This window comes from Sinocyclocheilus grahami, unplaced genomic scaffold (assembly GCF_001515645.1).
Source record: "Sinocyclocheilus grahami isolate Dianchi unplaced genomic scaffold, SAMN03320097.WGS_v1.1 scaffold515.1, whole genome shotgun sequence".
NCBI classification, from domain to species: domain Eukaryota; kingdom Metazoa; phylum Chordata; class Actinopteri; order Cypriniformes; family Cyprinidae; genus Sinocyclocheilus; species Sinocyclocheilus grahami.
The window spans coordinates 1,159,060-1,172,911 of NW_015505694.1; positions in this window are offsets into that span (position 1 = coordinate 1,159,060).

Genomic DNA, 13,852 nt, shown 5'->3' on the forward strand with positions numbered 1-13,852 from the left:
ATATGTCTATATATGTCTATATGTCTATCCATTCTAAACTAAGGACACAGTGATCCAACAGCTTCATCCCCATTATTAATCACTAATTGCTGTTGATATAAACATTCACTAAAATAACTTATTGTTTACTTTTTTCATTGCCAGCATTCAGAGACAATAATGATGCCTGACGGAAACTTCTCTTTATTGATTTCTGTTTCCTGTGGAGTACCACAGGATTCTGTCTTCAACCGATTTTTACCACTCTTTGTATGCTCTCCCTTTGAGTTCTGTTTTTCAAACACATAGCATTTCTTGACATATAGCAATTATACTGATGACACACAGTTGTGCTAATCATTGCTATAAATCTTTTCGATTGCCTTGTGAGCAATAAATGGCTAAAAGCATTTTTCCATATAAATGAGAGTGACAGAAGGTATTATATTCCTCGAGCTCCTAGTTTAGCCAATAATTAAGGGTCCTTGTCACTCATGCCAAAAACCTGGGTATTATCTTCACTAAGGTTTTGGCATGGATTCAGCGCTAAAATATGACAAATAAGTGCTACTATGAAAGCAGCTTTTTGCAGCTCAGGGCCATTGCTAAATTAAAGCAGTTAAATTACATAGAGGTACAGTCTTGTTTTAAACTGCTATGAAGCTCTGAACATGATAATAAAATATATTTTACCTCTGAAAAATTTTGTAAAATGATCTTATCTTTAATATTATATTTTAATACTAATAAGATTTTACTATATTATACAAAATAACATTTTATCAATATTTTTTGTTCAAATAATTTTATAATATCAAAAAATATATATTTAAAAGATTCAATTTACATTATATTTAGGCATTTGATTTAAACATATGATAGATTGATTACCATAAGCTTTGCTGTTGATATATCTCTTTTTCTGGCCAAATGAGTCTCTCACTTATTTATGTCTTGCTCACAGTTAGTCATCCAGACTATGCTACTGGTTCCAGTTGCATGTACAATCCAGGACTTATTATTGTCTCTAGTCTAAAGGTCTTCACAGAAGCATCACATTTCTTCCATGGCTTCTGTTATCAAACCTTTTGTCCACCCCGTGACTGTGCATTGTAAGGTAACCATTTTCATTTGTTCCATTTAAATCCACAAGTAATCTTAGTTTTCATATATGTCTTCGAGCTAAAGTGTGAATTTGCTTTTTTTGAGTCATTCTTTTTTTTGTATAGTATATGCTGCTTACCTTATTTTTACATATTTACTAAACAGCACTGAGCTCTATAAATAAATGTGAATTGACTATCTAAATAAATGAGAGAGAATGGAAGAGAGGCTGAAATAGTAGGTAGTTGGCTGGCATTTGCAAGTTTTGCTAAATCCTCTCCTGCTGGCTAAGCCAGCCTGCCTCTCTCTGAGTGAGATGAGACTCTTCGAGCTCCCCGCCTGTGCTCTCTCCCTGTCCCACCAGCCCTGCATCTTTGTGGGGAACGGATCAGCTACAGCATGGGGCTGACAGGCTCACCACTCATTCCACACCAATGGCCAGAGGATCATTCAGGTTTAGGGACAAGTCATGGATTCTAGCTTTTGTGGGGAATGTTTTGCTGCTTGAATATAAATAATTTCGAAAAAAAAAAAAAAAAAAAAAAAAATTTGAGGGCTTTTAGACCTTGTCAACAACACACATTTAAGATCCAAAATTATTAAAACCTGTCTGTGTTTATTATTTTTGCTTTTATGTTATATCTTTCCCTTTTGCCATTCTGTAAAGATGCTCCTGAAGATCTGAACATTTGTACAGTAGTTTTTATACACGTTAAAAGGCTTTTCATAAGGCCTGCTCTTTAAGCCCGTGCATTTGATGCATTTCTCTTTGAGATTTCCTCTCAAAAGTATCTTGAGTTGTGTTGATTTTTTTTTATGATACTAAAATGTCATTTTAAAAATGTCTTTGTAGTAACTCAGCTCATCGCACAAAAAAAAAGTAAATTCCCATTTTCAATGTCAATAGGCCAATTCAGCTCTACAGAGAAGAGTGTTGCTGCATATCAGCCGAGATGCGTGTCGACAACTTTACAGACATGGTTGACATTTTCTTTTCAGCGAGAGAAAACGGTAACCTATATTATACCACATGCCTCTGCCTGCTTCGTTCTAATCTGAAAATGTTTCCACGCTTGCAGTTCCAATCTGCGCCTGTCCTTGGCAGCAGATGCACTTCCTTGTGTCTCTCTTTATGGAGATTTTCCATAAAAACAGATCCGCTGACAGATTCTAAGAAACAAATAGAAAAAAAAAATCAAAAATTCACACATTTCCTTTGGATAACATACTGTATGATGATTAGGGTAGTATGATGTAGTACTCATGCTACTTTATTTGTAAATGTATGCTTGTTTTTTCCCCTTAACCTTTCCCCTTAACCTTAACCTTAACCTTAACTCTTGTTGTAAAATCAGCATCTTATTAAATGTCTGTATTTATCATTAGTATTATGTTAGCTTTGATGTTGTTTTGAGTGCTGTAAATATTATTTTAAAATGCTGCAAATATTATGATGCCTTTATTTTTGGGTTCTACTTGTTCCCCAGATTTTGATGGGTGAAGGCTATTTAAAAATAGATATTGGCAAATCAAGCACTCTCAACCCTTCTTCACTTCATCTCACAAACAACTAAAGTCAACAAAATAATTTCACAGCACAAATGCTCTGTTGGAGGCTTTGAATAAACTGCAGTTACATGCAGACTCCAATAGTCTTGGTTGCTTGATTTTCTTACACTGATGTTTTTTTGTGGACAATATGTATTTTTACCTTACCCAGACTCGTCAGTTCATGTTTGTCAAATCTAAAATGAATATGTTTTTGAACTTTCCACCCCTTGCCATGTTGCTGGACTGACAGGTACAGTGTGTGCCACAGGGGACAAGCTTGCGTGCCATAAATCGGTCACGGGTGACATAGCAGGCCAGTTTAGAATAACAACAGCATAAAAGCTGAGACAGCCAGATGCACAGAGAACTTCATACTCCCTGTGGACAATGAGATTATAAGCAAAATGTGAAATTCAATCTAAGTAGCTCCCCCAAGGACTACAAAGACCAGACCATTTCTGTTTATGACAACTGAAGCTTTCTGTTTGACCACAGTGATGTCTGCATTTCAAAAACATAGAACTTGTGCTCAAAGTCTTGTGATAGCTGGGATTTATGAGTTGTGTGTGATGTTTGTGTGCGTATACTGTATGTGTGTCTGTAGTGACAGCTGTGATGGATCCATCAGTTACATTTGTTCTTTAACCCTCCTGCACTTAATGTCCAGAAGCAACATTTCTCAGGGCTTAAATTTCACAACTAACAGCTGAAGAAAGTGATTCACTGATTTAGTATAATCTGCCCAACTCCTGCATCTGTCAGCTACCCAGAAGCTCATTAGCAGATCATGATGCTTTTGTGTGAGATTTGCTTCATTATCATGCACAATGCCGATGCAGAGTACAAAACCACTAATGATTTCTACCACTTTGTGGTAAACTATAATTTCTCTGATTCATTGATTTAAAGCTCAGATGAACTATTAGTTCGCTGAAGAAAGTAATTTTGAATTTATTTCATTGTGGAGTTATTTTAAAGTTTTGAACCAGAAGACAAATGACAGGGGGTGTTTATTCAGCAGTGGGTTTATATGTTGGTTATCCTAAATATTAATCAGTATCATCATATTTTTGCTATAGCTTTCAAGTAAACAAGTGAACACAAAACCACATATATATGGAGATTTTAACTCAAAGATATAAAGGTATTTTTCATATACTGTATGTCAGCAAAGTCCTCATAGTTTAAATATTAGAAATGCAGTTGAAATACAGGTGGAAATAGCTGGAGTTACGTGCCTTAATAAACCTAACAAATATTTACTTGATTAGAAAGTGTGACGGCTACCTTCCCATGTCATGTATTAAAAAAAGAGTATTTATTTACACTGTTTTGTATGTGCTATTATGTGTATAGAAAATGTGCTATTTTCTTTGTACGCAGCTGAGCTGCAATGCTTTGGCACAGGAATGTACAATTATTTGGCATGCCAATAAAACCCATTAAAACTGCAAGTGAGAAAGAGAGTACAATGACATATTAAAAGGGATACAGATACAAAAAGCACTCAATTGTATCTGTGTGTGAAACCTGGTTTAATTTTCCTCAGAATGGCCAATGAAAATGCAGGTGGACTATGAAGGTCAATGTCAATGAGACATCAGGGGATCACGCTCACAGTCGTTTTACACAGATCACCAACATTTTCTAAAGACCTCTTTCTCTCCATTTTCTGCTTGGCCAGCCGTTGTGAGCAGCATGAATAGCCCTCTGTTGTCCTGTGCTATGATCGTCACATACAGCCATTGAATGTGATGGATGAGCTTGTACAGCACTCCACCTCATTACCCGATACTGAGGAGAGCAGAACAGTGCTTTAATTATCGATGGTGTAACAATGAAGTACATTTATTCATTTAACATAAGGAAATGTCATTTAATGAATATAATTCTCTTCTTAGCCACTTTAAGATGAAGAATATAATGTTCAATTCTCCTCTGCTTAGGATGAAAACACAAGTACTCTTAATTGCATCTGGTTCTTGTGCCCTCCTGACACATTCCCTGAAACGCTACAGCTGGAGGACAAGCCAACCACATCAGCCACTGTCAGCATCAGTGGCAGTTATAAATTTAAGCATTCTGTGCAGGTTGTCCGATGCAATTCCCCTCTCTCAGTTTATCTACACATCCACACTTGATTTTATAACAACACCCTTGAGGAACACCATGGATAGTCATTTCAGATATTGTTTTTTCTCAACTGTAATCTCCAATGATTTTTTTTTTTGAGAATCATGAGTAGCCTTTTGTTAGGAATTAGAAATCTCTTTGTTGTTTTGAACAAATATATACTCAATCTGTGAGGTAATTGAGGTATCTGATTTATGAATGAATGATTCTTTTGAACTAATTATTTTAAATAAATCTATCGAATCAGTGTGCAAATTACAATTTAGGATTTGTTCCTGAGTAAACTGGTCCGTTTGCTACTGTTCTTGTGTCAGCAACACTGAATAAATGATCCTCAGAGCACAAGTGTGCTGAAGGTTTGACTGAGTATTTATTGTAAATGAAAAGCACATTTAGTTGATACATGACTGTTTGTGGACTACAAGTTTTGAACTAAATATGATGTAAAAGAGCAAGCTGTTTACACTCACTGAATGAAATGCATGAATCTACGACTTGACGATTAATAATATTAATAATAATAAATAATGTCAGACTGAGTTCAATCCTATTTATACACTGTCCTGTCTGTGTCTTTAGGACATTAGAGCACAAGTCATTACTGTTTAAAAAAGCATTTTGAGGAGAATGAATGAATAAATACATAAATAGTTAATCATAATAATTAAAATAATAAATACTTTTGTACTTTAAGTTAACTTAAAAATGAGTACTGGAGTAATGATTCATTAGGGTATGAATACTCAAGTAAATAAATATTTTTTGTTACTTTCAATTTACTTTTTAGTTACCATTTAATATTCACATATTCCGTTTTTATAAAAGACTAGTGACTGTCACAGGGCATCATACTCACAATGTCTAAGTCCTTGAAACATGCCACCTTGGCAACAGCGCGCTATGATTTTAACACATCTGTGCATCTGTGTGTGCGCTTTAGCCTTATGAAAGCGCATCACTTGCTTTTACGCTGTGAAATGGCTCTACGAAATGAAAGCCATGTTTGAAGCAGCACATTTCTAGCAGCTGTTTTGGAGGTGAAGTGTGCGGTGTGAGGACGCAGAGGTCAGAACCGCTATGTCTGGGTGTCAGACTGTGGCGGTGGCATGTTTTACAACTCCCCACTGAATCTCATCCTGTCTACCTCACCCCTTTCTCCTCCTCCTTCTACCTACATGCCACATTACATTTTGAAGGTGAATCCCATAAATACGAAAATTATGAAGCAGGTTGAATTACCCAGGAGGCTGCCTCTCTGTGAGCCTGCCAGATATTTTTGCTTGATGGCTTCCGTTTGGGAAGATGCCGTACGGCCGGCAGCAGGAGCCCTGCAGCTGGCTGCACTAGTCTTTTGCTGGAAATGGCCCTTAAATCATTGCTTTCTTCTTCCTAAAAGAAATGATGCCTGATGACACAAGGAGAAATGAGAGGTAGAGAGAGATGATTGAGGTAATCCCTGAGAGGCCCTATCATTCCAGGTTTGTTCCTTATGTCTATAGCTTCTTCTTCCCTCTCCATCTTTTTTGATCTGTACAAAGGGGATGAGAAAATTAGGCTAATCTCTATGAAAATTCAGATGAGTTCATGCACAGGCATGCATATACTCAGCAGGAGCACTGACCTTCTCTTTGGTTGCCTACTTTACTTTTCTTTTTGCTTCTTTTTTTAAAATTCTTTACAAAGTGTGTGTATGCAGTATATACCATTTACAGAGATCTTTCTTTCTTTCTTTTGACCTTTTGACCTTTCTTTCAACCTTCCTTCTACGCTTCCTAACCTTTACTTCCTTCCCTTTACCGAATGTTAGTTCTTTTATAATTCAAAATAGAGGACATCAGAAAATTCATGTAATAAATTGAATATTTTTTCACAGCAATTGAATAAGAGGTCAAACTTGCTGGCAGCAAATTAAGAAACATGTGAATTTTATTTCTATAAGGATATTGGCCAATAAGAACAGCATGTATAAAGGCCTTAATCTAACACAATGAAGCATTTTTTTTTTTTTTGGCTGTCAATTTATTTGTCTGAAATGCAAGTGCAAGGACAGGGGACAGCAGCTAGGCTTTTAAACATACTGCTAAATGATTCATGGACAACCAGCTTATAAACTCCTGAAAGGCACAGAACACATTATTTTGACATGTTATATTGGTAGATTATCATGTAACATGACATTCCATGACTGTTATCAATCAATGATGAATGATCGGGTTTGCTCTGAAGAGATATGCTTTATATTGAAACCATAACCTGGGAAGTGTAATTTCAAAGAGCAAATGCACTGGCACTGAGTTTGGTCTGATTTGTACATGTCTTTTGGATAGCTTCCCTCCGCTCCAATTTCAGTCAGAGGAGAGGGAGTGGGTGCAGAAGGGAGAAAAGAGCCAGGAACGACCACAGCTGCTGGATGATGGGACTTGGCCAAGGCCCCCTGCTTCCGCTCTCATTTGCCAGCGCTGAGGAATGGAGCGTGCTCAATAAGAGCAGAGTGGACTAGGCCACAGGGGCAGTGGGGGCACAACCTGTCAGAAGCGGCAGTGCCAACCCACTGAGCCATTTGGAGGTACTGATGACTCAAAGTGACTTTCATAGGTTCCACTCTGAGAGTTGTCATTGACTCAGCTCCAGCCAGCAGTAAACATGCACATCATTTTACTATAGTGCACAATCCACTTTGGAAATTTTCAAAGTCCGGAGGGAGTTGACATGGCATGATGGTGTAAAAGATAGTACAAGATTGTCAGTCTGTATCAGTTGTCAGGGACAAAGTAAATGCTTTCTTGTAGCTGTAGAGGCAATTATAATGCCAAGGTCAAGGGTTTCATTGGTAAAATGTAACACCTGCTTGACTCAATGCTACACAAACTACCTACAATTTAGTTCAACACAATGAGCCAGGTGAATGGGCCAATCAGAAGATGCAAAGTCTGTTGGAGGCAAAGAACACAAAAACAAGCAGATATTGAATGTTTTGATTTTTTCTATTCACTGTTGTATTTTATAAAATATTGAATATTTATATTAATATCTATAAATATTTATAGAGTTGATGTAATGAACAGTCAACAGTAATTAAGAGTTGGGAAGATGTATGGCATGAAATGTCGACAGAACTCTTACAGGAAAGAAAAAAAAAACAACCTTAAAGGGTTAGTTCACCCAAAAATGAAAATTCTGTCATTAATTACTCACCCTCATGTCGTTTCAAACCCGAAAGACCTTCGTTCATCTTCGGAACAAAAATTAAGATATTTTTGATGGAATCTGAGAGCTGTCTGACCCTGCATAGACAGCAACGCAACTGAAATGTTCCCAAGTCCAGAAACGTAGCAGGGAGATCTGTAAAATAATCCATGTGACATCAGGGGTTCATCCGCAATTATACGAAGCTATGAGAATACTTTTTGTGCGCAAAAGAAAAAAAACGACTTTATTAAACAATTCGTCTCCTCCGCATCACCCTGGTGCCATTTTGGAGAATATCCGTTGGACGTAAAACAGCGCATGCTGTCAGCTGCGTCACGCAGGATCTGTTTCCTATGTTGTTGTGATTTGATCTGAACGGAAACAGCGTATCCGCGTGGCGCAGCTGGCACAGAACAGCATACGTTGTTTACAGGGTGATGCGGAGGAGACGAATTGTTGAATAAAGCCGTTATTTTATTTTATTTTTTGGTTTGTAACTCTTAGTTTCTCTAATTTAATTACCCCTTTTTATTGTAGACCATTAACGTTGGTTTCGATTTTAAGGCTCTATTTTCTGCTTTATTTTAATTCAAAAACACAAATTCAAATTAAGATTTCAACCAAAAATCAATACACAAAATGGAATAACCATTAACAAGTTACCTTGAACAGTGCAAAAATGATGTAAACCAGATAACCCTTCTTGTCAGAAAATATTTGTAAACAAACAAGATGTGAACTTAAAACAATAAAGGTTATTTACCTCAGTCCATTCAACGAATCAATTTGAGTTTGGGGGAAATTCTGGAAAAAATACCTCTGTCCCTCAGAGTTTAAAGTGGAAAAGAATCCGTAAATTTTGAAATTGATGAGAAAAATTAAAGGTTCAAACTCAGTCTATGGGTGGCTCGCCATCTTTTTTCCTCAACGCAGCTTGATGCATCCACACCAGGGTAGGGTTGCACCAGCCATTCGTAAGTTCTTACTTAAATTAGAACGTTAAGTCCACACTTGAGGCTTAGTAACTACTAGCTAGTTTGTAACTAAATATATACATTATTTGGTTGCACCAGTTGTTCGTAAGGCAGGACGTAGCTCCAGCACCCCTGTGACCCTAGAGAGGACAAGAGGTTTGGAGAATGGATAGATGGATGGATGGATGAATGACATTTTGAATTATCAAACTTTAGAGTAAAATGTAAATATTAGTATCTAAAGTGTACATATTAGTACCTCAATGGTATATTTTAATAGCTTATGAATAGGTACCGCCCCAGTGACAACCTTTTGTACCTTTTTTTCTGAGTGTATTGGTAAGGAGAAGTACATATTTCAAATGCATGTGACTCCACTTTACTCCATTCCAATCACCTATTAGCTGTTTTTACTTGTACTGAAATAGTTGTGCCATGCGGCATATTCATTTATAAATATTCCAAGTAGTCTCTCGAATGATGTGAGGTCTGCATGTATAATAATTCTACAATAATTAGAAAAATGTTGGTTAAAATAGATTTAGATTAATTAAAGCATGTCACACTGTTGATACTGTTTGACATTGAATAAGCAGATTTGAAATGCCTCGATTTTTGTATTTAGCAGCAATTTAGTATGCATCTGAAGGAGGTTGTGGGGGAAATGGTGTTACATTCATTTTACTGGAGCTCTAAGCTAGATTAAAGTCAACAAAGTCACCCATGGATGGCACAGACCCTTGAGGATTGACAGGCTGTCGACAGTTTTAAAACAAGTGAAGAAAGATGACAGAGTTACAAAAGGGCTGCGGGGACCTAAGTGTTCAATGGAGACTGTGAGACAGGTAATTCACTGGTAGGAACCCTGGGGAAAGCATGGCTTCTTTTCATTCCCAGTCCCCTCTTTGTTCTGCCGGAGCATTCAGTGCTGTGATTCACCAGACGCGCTGGAATAAATGTGGGTTTTTTGAGCTTTTTTATTATTTTTGCGAAAGTGACTAGAGATGAATATTGTTGTTGATAACAGCTCTTCCATCTGCAGCACCGCAATGCCGAGTTCATCTACTACATCTAATTTGAGATCAAATTCCTGCTGTTGTGTCTCGGCTGTGACATCTCTGTCTAAACCTTCCCTAGAAGGCTGGAGGGGGGGCTTTGCCTATCTGATTGCGATTGTAATTGCATGCGGCAGAAAACCACCACAAAGTCATCAATCAGCTGGTATCCATGGGAGGTTTAACCGAATTTCATTTTCCCATTTTACAAGACTTATAGCTTGTGTGAGCGCCAGTCCACGGCAGGGAAAATTAGTTTAATGAGGAATGTCATATGCACTGCGTGATGTGGTAACATCCATCAGGACGCTGGCCGCATGTAGTCTTTTGTCAAAAGTTTACTGCCTATATACACTAAAATAACCTCAGTTGTACATGCAAAAATATGTGTGCGTAAGAAGTTTTAAATGTAAAAAGAACACATTTTTAGTGCTGTTTTGGAAGAACAAAAACACTTTTTTTTAATCTTGCATGACGTTGCTAAAAAGAACATTATTTAGTGTAATGCAATGTATTTATGCAGTTTAAGGTTCATAAGACCCATTATTTTCCACATAATGTACATTATTGTTTCTCCTCTATGCCCCGCCTTTCTGAAACACGTCGACTTTTACAAAGCTCATCGTTCTAAAAAAGCGAGGTGTGCTGTGATTGGCCAGCTGTCCAGTGCTTTGTGATTGGCCTAATGCCTCAAGCGTGTGACGGAAATGTTACGCACCTTAACATACTGTGATGCCATCTCCCAGCAGGATATTAAAATAAAACCAATAAAACCCATTACAAATGTGGCATTTGTTGCATCCAATGGGGACATAATTACTGATTATAATGACTTATACTGTCTTTTTACGTGTTGCGTTGCGTATCGTGCTGCTTAAACATAAAACCATGTCTGCGTTTGTGATCTGAGAAACAACAAGCCTACTCTACACTGCTCAAAACTCACGTTTGAATCATCAGTGGCAAATTATTTAAATATAAAAAACTTACTTGCAGTCTGTGAGTCAGAAGCGCCAGACTGTCCTTGCAAAGTTGGAACTGCCCCACTTTATAGAAACAGCCTTTGTGCCACAGACGAATTGTAGGCTACTGGTTCAGGAAACAGTCCTCATCCTCCATAAAATGTGCAGCACACATCTGCATATTTGGCTTGAACTGTTCTGGAACAGTGCTGTAAATACAACTTAACCACTGATTTCTAGTTGTGTCCTCTTTTGGAAAACCAAACAAAGTAGTTTCGCTTTCACAACGAAACACACAGCGACTCCACGACATGGCGGCGGAGGCAACAGCAAGAATAAAAGTTACGCCTTCTTTCTTTGCGTGAACATTTGGGCGGCGTTATGCAAATCTTTCCACATCGTGACGTAGACATGTGGGGTGTGTTCGAACGAGCCGTTTTTGGTAGGCGTGGTTGACTCTCTTAACTTTTATAAAGAATATCTCTTTGGATTTGAGACTTTACAGATCTTCTTTATGTTATCTTTTGGGGGGAATTTTTTGCTGTTTGAAAAAAAAAAATTTCAAAAAAAAAAAAAAAAAAAAAAACATTTGAGTGCTTTTAGACCTTGTCAACAACACACATTTAAGATCCAAAATTATTAAAACCTGTCTGTGTTTATTATTTTTGCTTTTATGTTATATCTTTCCCTTTTGCCATTCTGTAAAGATGCTCCTGAAGATCTGAACATTTGTACAGTAGTTTTTATACACGTTAAAAGGCTTTTCATAAGGCCTGCTCTTTAAGCCCGTGCATTTGATGCATTTCTCTTTGAGATTTCCTCTCAAAAGTATCTTGAGTTGTGTTGATTTTTTTTTATGATACTAAAATGTCATTTTAAAAATGTCTTTGTAGTAACTCAGCTCATCGCACAAAAAAAAAGTAAATTCCCATTTTCAATGTCAATAGGCCAATTCAGCTCTACAGAGAAGAGTGTTGCTGCATATCAGCCGAGATGCGTGTCGACAACTTTACAGACATGGTTGACATTTTCTTTTCAGCGAGAGAAAACGGTAACCTATATTATACCACATGCCTCTGCCTGCTTCGTTCTAATCTGAAAATGTTTCCACGCTTGCAGTTCCAATCTGCGCCTGTCCTTGGCAGCAGATGCACTTCCTTGTGTCTCTCTTTATGGAGATTTTCCATAAAAACAGATCCGCTGACAGATTCTAAGAAACAAATAGAAAAAAAAAATCAAAAATTCACACATTTCCTTTGGATAACATACTGTATGATGATTAGGGTAGTATGATGTAGTACTCATGCTACTTTATTTGTAAATGTATGCTTGTTTTTTCCCCTTAACCTTTCCCCTTAACCTTAACCTTAACCTTAACTCTTGTTGTAAAATCAGCATCTTATTAAATGTCTGTATTTATCATTAGTATTATGTTAGCTTTGATGTTGTTTTGAGTGCTGTAAATATTATTTTAAAATGCTGCAAATATTATGATGCCTTTATTTTTGGGTTCTACTTGTTCCCCAGATTTTGATGGGTGAAGGCTATTTAAAAATAGATATTGGCAAATCAAGCACTCTCAACCCTTCTTCACTTCATCTCACAAACAACTAAAGTCAACAAAATAATTTCACAGCACAAATGCTCTGTTGGAGGCTTTGAATAAACTGCAGTTACATGCAGACTCCAATAGTCTTGGTTGCTTGATTTTCTTACACTGATGTTTTTTTGTGGACAATATGTATTTTTACCTTACCCAGACTCGTCAGTTCATGTTTGTCAAATCTAAAATGAATATGTTTTTGAACTTTCCACCCCTTGCCATGTTGCTGGACTGACAGGTACAGTGTGTGCCACAGGGGACAAGCTTGCGTGCCATAAATCGGTCACGGGTGACATAGCAGGCCAGTTTAGAATAACAACAGCATAAAAGCTGAGACAGCCAGATGCACAGAGAACTTCATACTCCCTGTGGACAATGAGATTATAAGCAAAATGTGAAATTCAATCTAAGTAGCTCCCCCAAGGACTACAAAGACCAGACCATTTCTGTTTATGACAACTGAAGCTTTCTGTTTGACCACAGTGATGTCTGCATTTCAAAAACATAGAACTTGTGCTCAAAGTCTTGTGATAGCTGGGATTTATGAGTTGTGTGTGATGTTTGTGTGCGTATACTGTATGTGTGTCTGTAGTGACAGCTGTGATGGATCCATCAGTTACATTTGTTCTTGAACCCTTCTGCACTTAATGTCCAGAAGCAACATTTCTCAGGGCTTAAATTTCACAACTAACAGCTGAAGAAAGTGATTCACTGATTTAGTATAATCTGCCCAACTCCTGCATCTGTCAGATACCCAGAAGCTCATTAGCAGATCATGATGCTTTTGTGTGAGATTTGCTTCATTATCATGCACAATGCCGATGCAGAGTACAAAACCACTAATGATTTCTACCACTTTGTGGTAAACTATAATTTCTCTGATACATTGGTTTAAAGCTCTGATGAACTATTAGTTAGTTGAAGAAAGTCATTTTGAATTTATTCCATAGTGGAGTTATTTTAAGGTTTGGAACCAAAAGACAAGTGACACAAAGTTGTGTTTATTTAGTGGCTTTATATGTTGGTTATCCTAAATAATAATCAATATCATCATATTTTTGCTATAGCTTTTGTGTTAACAAGTGAACACAAAACCACATTCAGGCAAATGTCAGGTATATAATTTAAACTTTTAACTAATTTGAACTTTTAACTGTGTTTTCAATGTAAATATATTTTTCATATGCTTGTCAGCTTGGTGCAAGTTGTCATAATTGAACTGTTACAAATAAAGGTAATAATATGATAATTTGGCCAATTTTCTCTCTCTCTCTCTCTCTCTCTCTCTCTCTCTCTCTCTCT